General features: G+C 33.8%; 1 protein-coding gene across 5 annotated transcripts in view; it reads left to right on the forward strand.

Annotated features, from left to right (window-relative positions):
* LOC103568456 (RNA-binding protein Musashi homolog Rbp6) overlaps positions 1-18,269 on the forward strand; it is a 518,165-nt gene that overhangs the window by 452,552 nt on the left and 47,344 nt on the right. The window lies entirely within an intron of this gene.

Genomic DNA, 18,269 nt, shown 5'->3' on the forward strand with positions numbered 1-18,269 from the left:
GAATTTTTGAATTTTCAATTTTCTTAGCGGGAAGTTTAAAAAAGTATTTGTGCAGGATCAGAGACTCACATGCCTGATTTTGCGTTGTGAGCTGCTGTAACTCATCTCGGGTCACATAAAAATTTTATTTTTCAACTAATTACATTTATTTTACCTAATGGAATTCCTATGAATGATTCCTATAAAAATTCGTGTAGACCAGACCTTCACATGCCGAATTTTCTGCTTTCTATTTGAGGTGGCTGTAAAAATAGTAAACTAACTTTTGAATAAAGACTTGAAAAACTTCTAAGACTAGTAAAGAGACTATCAAGTAGATTTAAATAATTTTAAGAGAAATATATATTTAACATGGAGATTAAATATATTAGAGTAGCGGTTTCATCTTGAAATTCTCATCTATTTCGATAAGACGTCGAGTATAGTGAGTACAAAATTTGCAAGGAGTTTGAGAGAGATTTTGTGGAGACGGTGGGCTTTAGAACTACGTCAATTAGATGTTGCGAGCTCGTTGTAAATGTATGAGTAGTTTTCACTATTACTATATGAGTGAACGAGAAATATGTGTACATATAGATACATAAATGTGTATATGTGTAGGAGAAATCGTTTTGGTGATATTCATCATTCTCAATTGTCAAAAGGTATATTGCCACGTCGAGTCTCGGTATCTTAGAATCCCAATCTCAACGTCTGAAACGTAAATTCCCCTTGGGCGAGAATCTAGAGTAGGAAAAGGCAGTAGGACACGATGACGACAACGACTACGACTACGACGACAGCTCGGTAAGCTGACATTTAATCGTCGACATTTCACCGGAAGGCAAATGAGTACCACAACCATATCGTCACTCGTATTTGAAATACTGGCTGTTGGCATTTACAACACAGTTAATATGTTTTTATAAAATATTATAATTACAATTACGAAAGCTAACCCACGTTGAGAGAAAAATAACTTAGGAAGATTGGATGTTCTTCTTACCAGAAGTTATCCTATTGGAAATTTTCAATCGCGTATATTTTTAGTGAAAAAATTTGATGACTTCTTTCAAAATTACTTTCTTAATCGAAGAAATCCGAGCTCAGCTTGAAAAATGCTGGTCTTTTTTTTTCAGAGTACTGTGAATAAATTTCAATTTTCTACTTATAAAAGTTATTAAATTTAAGACAAATCGTGTGGTGCAAAGGGTCTACACGAATTTTTGTGTTAATTCAACGCATAGCGTTCACCCGGGTTGAAAATTAGATCTGATTTCAGTGTAATAGAGGTGGGTAGTTCCGGGAACATTCCGGATTGAACCTGGAACGTTTCCGGAGTGAAAAGGAACTAGTTCCTGGAATCATATCCGTGGAACTGTTTAATGTTTTTAATTCTCATTAAGGTTCAGTATTTAGAACGTATACAAAATATTTCAGTATACACAACATCATGTTATGCAACCTACGTGTTTAAGACGCATTCACGGCGAACTATATTATTTTATATTAAATAGAGAATGAATTGTGATTGGTATTCAACTCAAAATTCCATAAAAAATCACCAATCAAAAATTATTCTGCTGCTTGACTGCTTGTTGGTAATGATGACAGTGGCGCGAAAAAGAGAACTAGTGAGCATACTAAAGTGAATTTTGAGGAACGACCGGATACTTATCCGACAAAAGACATAGTTCATGGAACTATACATGTCCGGAGCTACCCACCTCTACAGTGTAACTGCATTTAGACTAATTGGTCTGTATTTGAACTAGTTGACCTGTTTTCAAATTTTTATGAAAATTCTAGGCTGTTTTTGATCTGAAGACAATCGAAAATTGACTAAAAATAAATAATAGACAGTAAAAGTCGAATTTTGATCTGAATAAAAGCAAAAGAAGGCAAAATATTTTGAGAAAAATCTGATTTTGATCTACAGGTGACCGAAACTAGATTGAAAATTATTGAAAACAAGTCTGAAAATAGTTTGAATAAGGAATAGTACGGGCCAAACTCGATTCAATTTCCTATGTTAGTTGAATACAAAAAACAAGTCAAATTGAATAGAAATAACTTAAAATTTGTATTTTATTTGAAACAGATCAAATTTTCCAACCCGGGTATGTTGATCTTTAATGCAAATTTTGTGCTAAATAATTGAACACATCAAATTTTTTATTTTGACAGAAAATTTGTGTAAATTTAGCAGACTTTTTGTTTTAAAATTAACTAGTAAATATAAGCACATAACCTAATTAACTCAAGTATACTGATCTACCCTTAGTAGATATTACGTCAACTTAACGAACAATTAGTTCGATTTTCGGTGATTTTTCTAAAAAACAGAGCTATGAATTATCCTCCCGTAAAATGAGAATAAAAAAATCATTGAACCTGATCATAAAAATATAAAAATTATCTATGATTATATTTAATTATAAATCAATTATAATCCAAGTTTCCCTGCAGACAGTGCTGCTACAATTCTTTGATTGGTTATAGCAATCAAGAAAAACGCGGGAGTGTTTAGATAAACAACACAACTTTTAGGTTAATTTTCGAATAACACAAGAAATGCCTTACATTCCGGATTTTCGAATCATTTAACAAAACTCAGTTAAAATAATATATTACGAACGGTTTGTGTTGAACCGAGTCAAAAATCAAATTCGGATTTATGTCTCAAAGTTCTCAATGAAGTTTTTGAGGATAAATTTAAAATTTTAAGATCGACAACAGTATTGACAGTTATTCTAGTTTAGTCCTCAAAGTATTAATTACGACCGATTTTACCACTTTGAGAACTATACGTTTAGCATAATCTGGATTAGAGCCTCAAAATACTCAAAATATGAATGAATAATTTTATCCACATTTGAACCGAAGTCCAAAATATAACTTTTCATTCATTGAGGCTTCTGAGGTCTTAGTTATAATCAAAAATTGAGAGATTATTCTTATTTAGACCTCGTTATTCTCATTGAGGATTTTGAGTACCAAACTAGAATTCGTTTTTTGACTCGGGGAATTAACAGATTTCTGTGTTGAAAATCAACACAAAAAATTAGACCAAATAATTTTTTAACACAAATACAAAAATTCCTAACTGTGTGCATTCAATTTTTTAAAAAATTTATTTCTTTAAATATTTTAAGAATTTTGTCGACGAATCCAAAAAAAAATTTGACAGAAATTTGAATTAGAGGTTTCGAAATTTTTTTCTCGCTAACGGAAATTCACATGTACGGTTTAAAATAAATATACGATCATAACAACAATAAATTGTTAGTCAAGTCAGTTAATTAACCAACGGCTTAATAACAACATGACGTGGTCGGTGGTCAAGTTAGTGATGTTGCTTGGAGGTTGCGCTAACGCAAACTTCCAAAAGTTTATCTCCTCTCGTACAGGTGGACACATACAAGCTATAACTACGTTGCGGCCAGAAGAGCATGACGTTAAATCCCTCTACTCTCAAGGACAAGGTAAATTGAACGACGTTCAGTGGGAATTGACCGTGGACTTTTCAGTGAAAAAGTTTTAAACATAAACCGAAAGCAACATTTACCAAAAATATATATTTTTTAATTAAAGGAAAATCCAACCGGGAGAATTTAGCTCCCAGATATTACAGCCCGGGTAAATTAATTAATAATCATTTGACTAAAATTGGAAAAATATAAAATAGAAGTTAATTAAAATATTTTATTTATTAATTTATTTATTGTAAAAGTTTTATTTAAAATATTTAATTTAGCCGATAGGAATTTGAGTTGGTGATTAAAAAAAATTTAATTAAACTTTTTGTTTTTAAAACTGATACGTTTTAATGAAATTTATTTAATTCAATTGGCCTGCTTTTTATTTATTTATTTATTTATTATTTGGGGAGGAAGGGAATCCCAAGGGGTTGGAGACAGGTGCGTAATCAGCTGGCATGTCATCGTGACGAACGACTATCGCTAATTATCGAGCTGCTAGGGTGAGAATGTGTAGAGCGTAGATGATGGTTTATATCCGTGTGAGAGAGTGAGTGGGTGGGGGTGGGATTGAGTTGTGTTGGTTCGTCTAGTGAGGGGCTCGGAAAGGGCAATAGAACAACCACAGGGTCGGCAATTGGTATCGACACACTGGGGGGTTGCAAGCACCATCGACGACGCAATCCGCGCAACTGTTAATTTACTGGGCTTTCCTGGGATAACGGATAATGAGAAAAATCAGAGATTTCATTTATTTTATATATATATATATATATATATATATATATATATATTCACCGAGTCCGTTCGAAATACATCAGTTTAATTAACTTTTTCATACAAATATATATAAAGAAGGGAGGGGCAAAACGAAGTACTTATTTATTTATTTATAATGACCCCAGCCAGATGGCCAATAATAGGGTCATACTAAGATACATAAGTGTGTACAATAAAATAATATGGCATCAAGTAAGGTACCCGCGGGTAATAAGACCTAAATGACAGAAATGAGCTTTAAAATAACCGCTTCCGCTAAAGGCTACTCTAATAGAAGCGTCTTACATAGAGATGTTACGACAAATTTATAGAGTCCTGGTACCACGTTCCCTGTCTTCTATATTTCATCATCCGCCATATGCTGTCGTAGCGCAGAAGAAATTTTAAAAAACAATCTAGTCTTCTGATTGTTAAAAAGAATTGTTGCTAAATTTAAGTAATGATTCATCTCTAATACCAATTTTATTAAGTAGGCCTTATTACTCTACCGTAGTAAAATAAGGCCTATTCGTATGATTTTTGTAAAAGTATAATTTTTTGTTTGTTTATTGTAAAAATTACAATAATTTTTTTTTATAAAATTTTGGGTGCCCCATTATACCCTCCACCCCATTTTGCCCCTTTCTCCTCTATGTATATTTATATGTGTATAAATTAAATCTAATTTTTTGACTTTGTAGTTTCAAAAATATTTTTAGACCGAACATCAATTTCAAAATTGCCTTCGATTATAGTGGGGGGGGGGGGGGTCGGGACGGATTCCCTTGAAAATTTGCCAGCAAATTTTTTTTTTTTCGGCAAAATTATAATTTTTACTTAAAATATAAAAAAAAAAAATTTGTACTCGATGCTCAAAACTCACAAAAAATAATTAGTGGCTTAGAAAGTCGCCGTGCCCTAAAGAAATTTTTTTATGTCAAAATATGATGTAGAAAATTTTTCAAACTTTTAGGTAAAAAAAATCAGTAGGTCTTGTAAAAAATCCATAAGGCTTTTTCAAGCCATTTTAGATTTCGTACGATGATTAGGTCATAAGTTATCGATTACAAAAATGAAATATGTGACGTTAACGTTGACAGCTCATAACCTGACAAGAAATAGTCCCGCAGAGCTCGATAACCTTTCTAACCAGACGACAAAAGGTTGATTTAACAGCAAGTGACACAAGAACTGATAAAAAAAAACATTTCCTGAGCCTTCAGAGCTTTGTAATATATAAAAAAAAAAACATTAAGAATTTTTTAAAAAACTGGCTATTGATCGCAACATTATTTCGTGCAAAATAAATTTACATCAGAAATCACCAGTTTAAAATTTAGTTCGTTCCTGTCCGACGATTAATTTTTTAGCGAGTTACGGACTTCTGATAATTGATGAAGAGAAAATTTTGTAGTTACCGACAATGGAAAATTAATTATTTATAACTGTCAGCGATACAATGACGTAATGATGAAAATTAAATGCATATGGACACGTATGTCTTTCAGAGATGTGTAATTGTAGATTTGGGAGGGGGTAGTATTGAACAAGGACATACATTGGACGGAGTAATCTCAACTATGTGTATCAATTTAGGCCCGCAGGCACATAAAGCGATCTATCTCGTGTAATCCGAGCTTAATTGTCCACCAAATCAATGCCGAACTCTCGATCGAACGATCTCATTCGAGTATTGCATTGTGCATTTCGAGCTTCAATCATTCAAATCACAAGTGCCGTCTTGTTAAAATCAATTCTTTTATTACTGTTATTATTTTTTTTCTAATTTTGTTCCATGTTTGTTCTCTTCTTTTTTCCCAGTTTCCTCGTTTCCAGTTTGCATGAACGAAAAATTGGGTCGAGATCTGCACGCAATATTGACAATAAAAATGTAAAATAACAAACAAATTTATTGTATATGAATCATATATCGACCATTTATAATCATAATTCGTCTTATTTTTCTTTTCCATTATTTTGATTTGTTCGACAGTCAATTTTTAACTTCCCGCCAAGAAAATTGAAAATTTCCAAAAATTCAGGAAGTTATTGGTTTCAGTCAAATTTTCGAAAATCGAATTTCTAAGAGATCTTGACGTTTTGAGGTTCTAGATGATGTTTGAGTGTATGTATGTATGTATGTAAATATCTGTAACTTTTGATCGGATGAACCGATTTTGATTTTCAAGGTGTCATTCGACGCGGCTTGTCAATATCTTAAAGCTGAAAAAAATTGAGTTTGATCGGCAGGGCTCGTTCAGAGATATTTCAAAAATAAATTTTTTTCAAAAATGTTTTTTTTTTGGATAACTTTTTATGTGCTCGATGGATAGATTCCAAAATCAATTGGGCTCTGAAGCTTCATAAGCCGCGTCGAATGCTACCTCAAACATCAAAATCGGTTAATTCGTTCAAGAGAAATCATTGTCGAAAGAATTAAAAAAAAAAAAATTTTTTTAGTATTCTCAAAATTTTTCAAAAACGACTTGATAAATCAATTTCAAAATCTAATCAGTTGTAGAACTCAATAAAACGCGTCGATTGCCACCTTAACCGTCTTAATCGGTTTATTTGTTCGGGAGATATCGTTTGAGAAAAAATTCCCAGTGTTAAAATATTTTTCGGTGTTGATGATAGTTTACTTTGTAAATATTTTTACTTAATTAGTCACTACAGGTCAACAGCGTTTTTATAAATTAATTAAATTATTGGTGATTGAAATCATGCACGTAAAAAAATGTTGGAGTGAAATTTACCTCATTAAAATTGTAATAATTGAACCACTTTGTGGTCATCGTATCGACAAATGGAGTAGCATAAATGACACTGTATAAAATTAATTTCTACTGAACTAGTTCTATTTACTATCCGACTGAGGTAAAAATTTGTAGGCTCAGTAACTACTCAATGTTGTATGGAAAACTCATCCTGTGGTTTCTTCAACCACACAATTTTATAAGAAGTAGTTGGTATTACTATTTTTGTTGTACACAATATCACATAATTTGTACAATCTACTCCAATGAGGAGTAAAATGACTGACAAACGAAAACGACAGCGCCACCTTCAACTTTTTTACCCCACTGTGGTTGGCTAGCTCCACAATTGCAGTTATAATTACTACATCTTTAAATGTGTCAATTATAACCTTCAAAATCACGTACTTGTATTTTACATCAACAAAAATTAAATATTCAATGAAACTATGTTAGTAATACAAGAATTAATTTGTCATAAAGATAATTCAAAATGAAAAATAACTATCATGACGTATAGAAAAAAAATGTACTTTAAAAATTTAATGCGTGTGACATTTCGAATTAATTATTTACAAATCCATTTTAATATATTCAAAAATTCTTTGTAAGAATAATATGATATAAATTTAAAGATTTTTAAAACTTTTTAAATACCATGAAAAATAATAAATGTCAATTAATATATATTTAATAAATGAATTAAGGATAAAAAATTATAAACTATGATGTGGAGAAGTAAGAAGCACTGCTGTCATTTACCAAGGGTTCGTTTTAACCAACGACAGTAGTAGATGTTAATACAGTTTGTGTACCACAATAGGCTAGTAGTCATTACTAAATCCGTAGTGATCCTACATATTACTATTCAGTGTAGTATATGTATCCCTAATTGTGGTAAATTCAACTACACCTTTTTTACGCGTGGGTGTATAACTGTCTAATTTTTAAATAAATTGCGTATAACAACAATAATTATTTAAATAAGTACGCAGCAAACCTAAAATTTCCTTCAGATAATATTCAGTGAATTTTTTTACATGTAATACATTTGTTCTTCTAATTTCTATACATTGAATTTTTTTACACCGATTTAGCACCGTCAAATTACACCTACACCAGTGTTATTTAATTTTAACATCGCGTAGTGCTAAATTGAGTTGATTTTAAACTTCGCTCTTTTTACAGTGAGCGAACACAAAAATTGATAGTTTTCACGGAGGAAATCTCAGAAGTTGTGAGAAATCGAAATTTCATAAATGTTTTTTTAAATAATCCCAGAAGTACCGCAAGTTTTATGATAATTTCTGAGTGAAAATTCTCCAGCCACAGAAAATAAAAATGAGCATTCCCTGATTAAAAGAAACGATTCGAAACGATTTGCAATGTTAAACTTCCATATTCGACATTGAAAGCATAATAAAATTTGAATAAAAATTTTCATAAAGTTCACTATTATGAGTAGATGAAAAAATATTTACAAATTCTCGGTGAGTTCTGTAGACATTACAGATTATAATAAAACCAAGTTGCAAAGTAGGTAAGTAGCATTAACAAAGACAGCAACTTGAGTTAAACAAAAAATAGATAAAAGTTTTGTAAAAGGGGTAAGAAAGTGTGGATTTGTTCATAGCAATCGGCATAAAATTTATAAAGAATATCTCATACAGATTTATATTTTTCCACTTATAAGTTGTCGAGTTGTTGAAGATGTTAAAGTTATACTTTGGCCCATAAATATCGATTTTACCTCGAATTATTTAGAATTTATACCGTTGCAGTGAGTGCAGATAATGCGAGTTGCTTTTATCGCTTTGGAAGTCAATAATCGTTGCATTGAATTTAAAGTTTAAGACTAAAAAAAAAGGGTATAAAAATAAACTGAGGAAGATTTTCGTAAAAACGTCTTACGGAAAATAAAATTCTAATGTATTGGAGGTTAGAAAAGGAGTTTTAAGTTTTTCTTAATGTAATTGCGGAAAATGCAATATCCATAGCTGCAAGATCCAATAGAAAACCTGTATAGATATACATACATATATATGGGCGGTTTTGCCCGGGAATCGCGATCTAAAACTTTAACTCTAAATCAAAGTACATCCGATCGTTCGCGTCGAATACACATATTTTATTGTTTCATAATAAAAGTTCTTGTTGGATAGTTTAGACACGAATCTTTTTTTTCCCTCTTTTCCTCAATTTTATCATTATTTTTTTTTCCTATTGGGATTGTACGTGTGTGGGGGACAGCTTCTGAGATAATGCAACCAGAGATGAGAGTAACTAAAGAAAAAAGATGAGAATGATCGAGAAAAGGGACAGATACCTAAGAAAAAAAAAAGGTATCTTCCGGTGGCTGTAGCCGACGGAAAGCGGAACTTTACGGTCTTACAAATCTGACGGGTAGTCAACTTTCTCGGTATTATTTTTTATTTTTTTTTTTTTTATTATATGTCTCTTTTCTTACCTTTTCTTACTTTCTGTACTCGGGTTTTTGTTCCGCAGAAAGTTTCCGCGAAACGACTTATTCTCAATCGACTCATCCCAATAAGACCGAGACTAAAAAATATGAAAGACAAAGAAGGAAGTAAAAAAAAACAGGAAAAAAAAAGTATTTTACAGACGGAAAATAAAGTTATGGAGAGAGAATCGTCTGGGGAATTAAAGCCGATCCGATGATGAAAAATCTAAATCCCATCAATATACTCTTTACTTTTTTTCGCCAAGCTTTTTATACATGAAATATTGAAATTGACACGGAGCCTGGATTCAGCTAGGAATGATATCTTAAATGAAATCGCGCTCTGACGTTGATATGTCCCTTCTCCGTTACTGGGATGGTATTGCCAACGTTGCTGCAGAACGAAACCCGGTGATGAGAAGACAGATATTACTAAAAATGAGCTTGCGCAGCAAACAATAATAATCTTAAAATGTCATAACGTCATTTTATCTAAATCTTAATGTCACTTTTTACCATCCCGTTGAGAGAGAAACGTAAGCTCAACACAAACTGCGGTAATTGCACCGTAAATATTTAAACCGAGGTCGCATGCACTGATTGCGAGACTCATTATTACGAGAACCCGACGAATCGAAAATCCTTCAAGTTCATTATTATTATTTGACAAGCTTCCTTTCCTGGGGAATTAAAATTGGGAAACCCAAGGGCTGCTTCCACTTCTGCTTCTGCTTCTCCTTCTGGTATAGTACACAAAGATGAGGAGAAACTCCTTGACGTCGATTAAGAAATGCTCGTTTCATTATTGCGTCGGAGAAACGTGCTACAGTTCACAATTTAACTTGTCGTTTATTCGGATAGAGCGAATGTAGTGCCAGTGGACAGATATAACTTATTAGGGCGAGAGATTTTTCAGAATTAGCGGATTAATTTGGACATGGGTAAATTGATTGATATGGCGGGGAATTGGATAACTGTGGGGCAGATGGGAAATGAAAAAGATGTTATCATTTAGATCGTTTGTATTGATTTAGTTTTAAGCCTTAGTTAGCTCTGAGCATAAAGAGGCTGTTACTTTTGAGAATGGCGCTATAAGATATAATTGAACGGAATCCCTGAAAGGGCGCTTGCTCTGGTAAGGGCGAGGGTGGTAAGTAGAGAGATAGCCATAATTCCAGGGGATGGAGCGAGTCCGAACGGGGCTCATTTAGGGGATGCTGCTCCATTCCGTCGAGGATCCATATCGTGTGTAGCCCATTTCTTGATTCCTCTATGTCTGGCATTCGTCTCTGCGTCTCGACTGTTATTTCGTCTCATACATGCATGGAGCACATGAACCATTTTCTCGTAGCATACCCAGAAAGTGGGTGCTACATGTATCGTATTTGTCAGCCGGGGACGCTATTCCGTATGTACAACGTGCGGTTGCCTGTCCGTAGCCGCGAATTGCCACGATTTATTATTGCTCCCACAAACAACTGTCAGCCCTGTACTACATAACTTTGCTCTGCTACTCGTGTTGTACTTTGTTTCACCGCAGTTTTACGCTCAAGGCTGTAGCTTGAGGGAAAATGGAAAAAGCTTGAGAAAAATTTGAGCGTATTTTTTAAACCGGAATCACGCTAGATAAGCCAGATAACAATTCCAGAGATCACCCCAAGCTTCTAACAAACACTTTCCGTGTTTTCTCGTGAAAAAAAAAAGAACCGAATAACTGTAGGAAGAAAAATAAAACGAGCGCTCTGGTTGATTAATTATTAAATTAATTTGTGACGTGAGAAAATAAAAAAAAAGAAGGTGAGATCGTCTTTTCGGTGACCTTGTCTCGAGCGACATGCCAGCAGAGTTCCCCCGAGTACTCGATAATGGTAGTGATCAATTAATTACTCTAGACTTGGCGAACGAACGAGTGACTAATTAGACTGGATGGAGAATCCCGTGGGGTGACAAATGCGTCCCTTCGACTTTGCCCCGTGCATTTCCCAGTCCCCTTTACACACACAAATGGGGTTGAGTGCAGACAGAGAGTACATTGGTGGGAGGATGGGAGAGAGTAAAGTAGAGCATCCAACGATCTTTCTCTTCCCCATTCGCTAAGTGCCACGATGCATACAAATACCCGATCAATTAGGATTCTGTTAATTACAACGTCCAGGGTCGGATGTCCTTGCACCAGGGCTGCTACATCTGGATCCAAATGAGGCACGTGCTTTTTCCACCAAGCTCTTCATCACATCAGAGCTGCTGGCTGCTTATCTACCGTCGAAATTAACCGTACGAAATTTAGCTACTGGATCGCAGGTGGAGACTGAAGCTTACCATAAAGATTACCCAAAGCTAAGCGCAAGCTGCCGCTACTGGAACGCTGCATCTGGTTTATGAATGTATCTTGCAGATGCTCCACTCAAAAGTAATGACCCCAATGACACTTAACTCCCTCGTTACTCTCTGAGCAATCTTTTGATTGCTGGCACTTACAGTAACTTTGATGCTCGGATCTCTGTCGATACATTTTCTCATGCTGATTACTTATTTACCAATGATAAAAATCAAAAGATAAACAATATATTGAACTGATCGTGAATAATCCAAGAGATAATTTCAGGTAGTTCGACGGGAAAATATAAACTTGTTCAGTTGATTTCTCCAAGACGTCTTACGAGTCTCGAAGGAGTAGTTACCAAGCCCGAAGCCCGAAGTATATCCACCAGCACCAGCCTGGAACTATTTCTACAAGCACTAATATTACCACTACTACTTTAGTATCTGAGCCATCATATAGAGTAGAGGCTGATCGTTATAAAGTACAAACATTATTATTATTATTATTATTACTATTATAGGTTATATCCAGTGGTGCAGAAGTGGGTTTTGCCAAGAACAGCATAACAGTTGTGAGGACATGGTTATTAAACAATGATAGCGATATATAAACAGGAGGTTAAACCGCAACAGTGTCCATTGGCCGTAGTAAATCAACAAGTTGATGCCAGCAACTCTGTTGACCATATTTTATTGCCCAGTGAGCAGATACTGGTGGGGTTGCAGTAGATTTTGGCGAATCAATAATATATTAACATTTTCACAGTGGCAGACTGGGCAGCCAACCGGCAAGCACTTAAGTAGATTGTTTTTGGTTATGGCCAGTCTCTCACGACGAATGATACACAAGGCTGATGTTTCAATGGCCACTAAAACACTGGATTACTTATGAAGCTTGGTTAAAGCCCCAGCATCAGCGACAGAAACCGGCGGAAAGAGATGGCTCTACATCAATTGATTATGCAGAAACGCATGTCAGTGTATGTGAGGATGTGTAATAGTGGTGGTCTATTCTAAAGCAGGAGCCGTAGCATCAGAACGGTAACTCGAGTCTACGAGCGGTTGTAACGCGGTCAAGCCTTTATTGGCCACTAACTTCCTGTCGGACGGTAGACTGACCAGTAATAACCATTACCAGTGGCCAGCTTTACGAGCCGACTTAAAACTTAACTCCTCGGCTACTCTAGTCTCCAATCATCATTTCCCGGGCTCTTCCTGGTTTCCTATCGACGTTCAAGTAATACGATCCTCTCCTTGGAAAGCTCTTTGACTACTTAAGCCCTTATAAGAGAGTAATGGAGAAAATATACTTTAAATATCATTCTTTAGCTTACAAAACCTATTTTTTGAGCTTTACTGCAGATACTCGATTTAAGACCCATTCATCACTTGATAAAACTTGTCAACTATTTTTATTTCCCACAATTTTCATCAGTTTTTGTATCTCAAGACCAGATAGAAATGTCTGAGCTCAGAAAAAAATTTTAATCACCACTTTAGACCCTAGAAATTGCCATGTAACATAGTCATGTACCTCTGCTACATGAATTATGTAATACCACATTTTTTTTTCATTATTTATGATGTTCCAAGGGGTCTTTTTATTGAATCTGATTACTGCGGATACGGAGAAGGTGAAAAACACTCTAAAACACTGGTTGGTTGATTTTTTATCGGGCAGCATCCACATTGGTAAGTATACCCAGGACATTATCTAGACAGAGGAAAAGGTCCGTTTGGTGGCGATATTTAACGAGGAATTATCCCACCATTCTGGTAAAGTAGTGGGAGGTAAGCCGAGATTTTCCCGCATTTTCTCTTGGGCACTCGTGAAATGTACTGCTTGGCAATGCTACACCGTCAACGCTGACTCAGTTTTCCCGGTAATCCGTAGCAATTCTACGGGCCTGAAACCGGAACTTGAACTATCGCGATTGGGCGATTAGTGCATTAACGACCGTCCCATTTCTCGGCTTGATATCTCTCTTGCTGTGTCAAATACACACCCACACATGTGGATTTGTAATCAAGGTTTTCGTTGAGTACAGCAGGAATGATGTGAAAAGTAATACACTGAAATAGTTCAATCAGGCTTCTAATAAGCGCCCGATCTTGATTGGTCTACTTTTCGCAACACGACAGAGTATTTCTTCAGAAGAAGCGTGATCTCGATAACGACAACAATTCGTTACCCGTCGTGAGTGCTCTTGTGGAAAAAGAGACAGAAAATATTTTCTAGCATCCTCGACATGTAAAATTTATTGTTGGACCACTTGGCCGCAGACGCACTTACTCTAACAAATGTACGACTGAAAATTAAACAAAAAATAAAACACTTTTCTGGAAACAAATAACTATTCAAATAGGGTCCACAGACTCTGTCATGCACAAGTTTTATAGCCGTTTCAAAGCTTGCACACACTTTGCCACCTTTATCTAAATGACGAAAAAATTTACCAACTCCATTAGAGATTTTCAGGTCTACGATTTTTTGCTTCTCGTAGTTTTCATTACTGTAACTTTTGAAACGATGGCTTTTAAATGGTGGTAACGCTGCGAAAGCACAATACCCAGAGGGCTACATTACACTCGAGCTTAAAATGCATTGTAAATATATATGCAAGTACAAAGGGAAAGGGCGAACTCACTAGTTTTAATGTGTTCCGATTCATTTCCCTCTTCACTTTTCGGTGAAGGCAAAGCTGTTGAACTTTTTCCACCTAGAAATAAAGTAAAATGAATCATCTATATATATATATGAGTATTCAAAATAAAAATATTTTATTTCAAGGTTTTGGTGTAACGTTAACTCGACTAATGATACTTGCATGTATGAAAATAACAATAAAGCCACTTTACACTCAAAAGACAATGAATGAACATAATAAAGGTACAGAAGGGAAGCAACGGAATTTTAATTATAAAATTATATGGGAGGTAACGCGATCACGTTACGTCAGTTGATGTATGGACGATAAACCTGTTTATTTATTTTTTTTTTTTCATAACATCTTCTATTTTCTGAAAGGTATACTTTGGATGTAAAAAAGTTTTAAATCTGAGCAAGCTTAATACCGAACAACTCTGTCCTAGATTAATTTTTCTAACGAACCCGGCACCTTGCTGCAAGTTTTGCATAATTTGAATTTTTACCACGAATTAAAACAATAAAGTCCTCGAGAAAGAGCGAGACTACCGGAGTTTTAAAATAATAAACGATTTAAAATAAAAACAAACAGTTGTTGAACATGGGATTATTTTAAGAAAAAAAAAAAAAGTAATAGAATTTTTTCGGTCGAGAAATAAATAAAATTTTTTTAAATTAGGGTAAAAAAAAGGTGAAAGATAAAACCGAGTTGTCTAAGTTTTTTTTATTTTTTATTTTTTTTTTCTTATTGAAATGAGAGCATCTGGCAGACGTTTGTGAGGGTTGAGTCAGCATTTTTTTCTGTCAGCACAAGAATCCAGGGGTTACTTGTTAAAGGATCAGGATAAGTAAAACGAAAGGAAAAGGACAAGTGTCTGAAGAGAGAGGATCTGACGTAAAGAGGGAGAATATTTTAGTGGCTGTTGGACAAGCAAACAAAAAACCCGTCCCAAATGCCGAAAATAAATTTCCTTATGAAAATTCCGAATTTAAGGTGTATTTTTATCATATTTTTTTATGCGGATACAATTTATGGGTATCCCTTGAGGCCACCGGCGGTCGCACTTCGTAACAGAAATTTAGCGTAACAGACCCCGCTCGGACGGAGTGGATCTAGTAGTCGAAACGTCGATAACGTCCTAAGGTTTTTCTTGTTGATGCTCGAGTGTTTAAATATTCTTAATGGAAATTTTTCGCTCCATTTACTTTTCATTTAATTCGTGAAAATAATACCAAAGAAATCGGATATGAGAATATTTAAATTCCTTCGATGTTACTTACTTTAATTGAATTTTTAAACCGTACATTGATTGAAAATACTGTTACTATTTCTTTTAGGAATATTAACCAGGGACTAATTGGTCTGTATTTAGGCAAGTTGATCTGTTTTTGATGTTTTATAAAAATTTTAAGCTGTTTTTGATCTGCTGTTTCAAAAAACAATGCGTTACCGCCAGACAAAATTAGATTAATTCTTGAACTTTGAAAAATTTTAGTTCTGGAAATTTGCAAGGACAAAACTAGATTAAATCATGGACTTGTAATATTTTTATTTATGGACAATATTTATAAAAAATATTTTAAGTTACAGAATTGATTATGTTTTATTTACTATTTATTTAGTGTCTTTTGTTTAAAAATGTCGGCAGTTAATGAAAGTTTGACAGCTTTATTTTTTAGTTGTCTTGGCTGAATATTTATAGTATTGAATAAAAGTAATAAAATAACTGTTAAAATGTCAAGAAATTTTTCTTATTTACTGGATAAAATCGAAAAATATTTTTGCATTAGAAACCATCAAATTCTTGTGACATCTTATTACGAGTGCGCATAAGCATGTTTCAAATATCAAGAAAATTAAAATAAATTTATAAATCTAGATTATTATTATTATTATCATATTTGTAAAAAGTCCTGTTTTAGATCTGGTCGATTAAAAACGGACTAAAAATTATAGTAAATAAAATCTCTTTTTGTTCTTAAATCAATTGAATGCAGACCAATAATTATAACAAAAAAGTTTGATTTTAGTCTATAAGCGATTTAAAAAAGACTAACTATCATACGAAAATAAGTCTGAAAGTGGCCTGGATAGGAAATAGTACCGGCAAAAATAGATTAAATTCTCATATAAAATAAAAACGATTAAAAAAAAAATATTTTGAAACAGATGTAATCTTTTGACCCGGGTAAATTGTAATGTCTGATCTGATGTTTCAAATAAATTAACAATTACGAATAGTAAATAAGCATTGAAACAAGAGAAACTGGCGTAATACGCGGAAGAAAAGGGTACAGAGATGATTGTAAGAGAGTGAGTGGAGTCAGTTCTTAATGGAGTTCGGTTGAAACCAGTTAAGTGTAACCAGCGACTCGACACGGTCATATCCCTCTTTTAAGGGGTAGTAAGGTCTACGAGAAAGGGACGAGGGGGGACGAGTTTCTGTTGGTTGAGTAGCGGAGCACTATAAATTACATAAATGAAGTAAGCTTCTCTTCTCTGTTGAACGGATGTCTTGCCCAAGTTTATAACTTAATCATTCGTCGAGTCGTGACGAAGGTCGTTGGGTGGGGGTCGGCTTGGGGTTGAAAGAGGAAAACCGAGAAAACGATTGGTGGCAGGGAGAAAATTAAGAAGAAGAAGAAGAAGGAGGCGAAGCAGAGAAATGGAAAACAGAAGAATGGAAAATGACATTGAATCGTATCTGAATAATTGAAATAATTACAAATCTTTTGTTTTCGTGAAACTACTTCCTGCGTAGTATTATGATGAATAAAAGGATTACGTCATCCTGAATTAATTGGATCAATGTTCCATCGAAAATCTACGGCATTGTCTTGGATCTAGTGTAAAATAATTTATCTCGAGCTCCCGTTTGTCTGATGAGGAAATTTTCTAGCTGGATTTTAACGACGGAAATCGACTTCTGTCTATGTGCATGTGTCGGTTATAAATGATATAGATTAACGCTGCTAACACACTTTTCCAGGAACTTCATTTTTTTAACAATTAATTATAAATGTTTTTTTAACTTTTTGCTTTCTAACGCGACATCTTGTGAATTTATAAAAACTCTGCTAGGAAAATAAATAACTGAAAAAAAAAAAGAATAAAATAATAATTATTATAACAATAATAATGAGTGAGATCGAGGTAAAAAAATAATTCCGAGAAAAAAGTTGAATTATCCCGCGAGCGATTAAAAGTTTTTAATAGCCCTTGATTCTTGATGAAGTTTGAAATCTCATGCCCAGACATTAATTTACCACGCGAATAAAATTACGCAGTCTCAATATTGTCTGATTGATATTCTGCAATTAATTTTTTTAAAAAATCCCGGGTCAAAAATTTAGATCTGTTTTAAAATAAATGATAAATTCAAATATTTTTTCTTTAATTTAAGTTTATAAATCGTTTTTGTTTGATAAAGGAATTTGATCTGTTTTTACCCGTACTAGTCCTTATCCAGGCCAATATCAGACTTATTTTCGTATGATGTTGAGTCTTTTTTAAATCGCTTATAGACTAAAATCAAACTTTTTTGTTATAATTATTGGTCTGCATTCAATTGATTTAAGAACAAAAACAGACTTTATTTACTATAATTTTTAGTCCGTTTTTAATCGACCAGATCTAAAACAGGACTTTCTACCAATATGATAATAATAATAATAATCTTGATTTATAAATTTGTTTTAATTTTCTTGATATTTGAAACATGCAAATGCGCACTTGTAATAAGATGTCACAAGAATTTAATGGTTTCTAATGCCAAAATATTTTTCAATTTTATCCAGTAAATAAGAAAAATTTCTTGACATTTTAACAGTTATTTTATTACTTTTATTCAATACTATAAATATTC

This window comes from Microplitis demolitor, chromosome 2 (assembly GCF_026212275.2).
Source record: "Microplitis demolitor isolate Queensland-Clemson2020A chromosome 2, iyMicDemo2.1a, whole genome shotgun sequence".
Classification (NCBI taxonomy): domain Eukaryota; kingdom Metazoa; phylum Arthropoda; class Insecta; order Hymenoptera; family Braconidae; genus Microplitis; species Microplitis demolitor.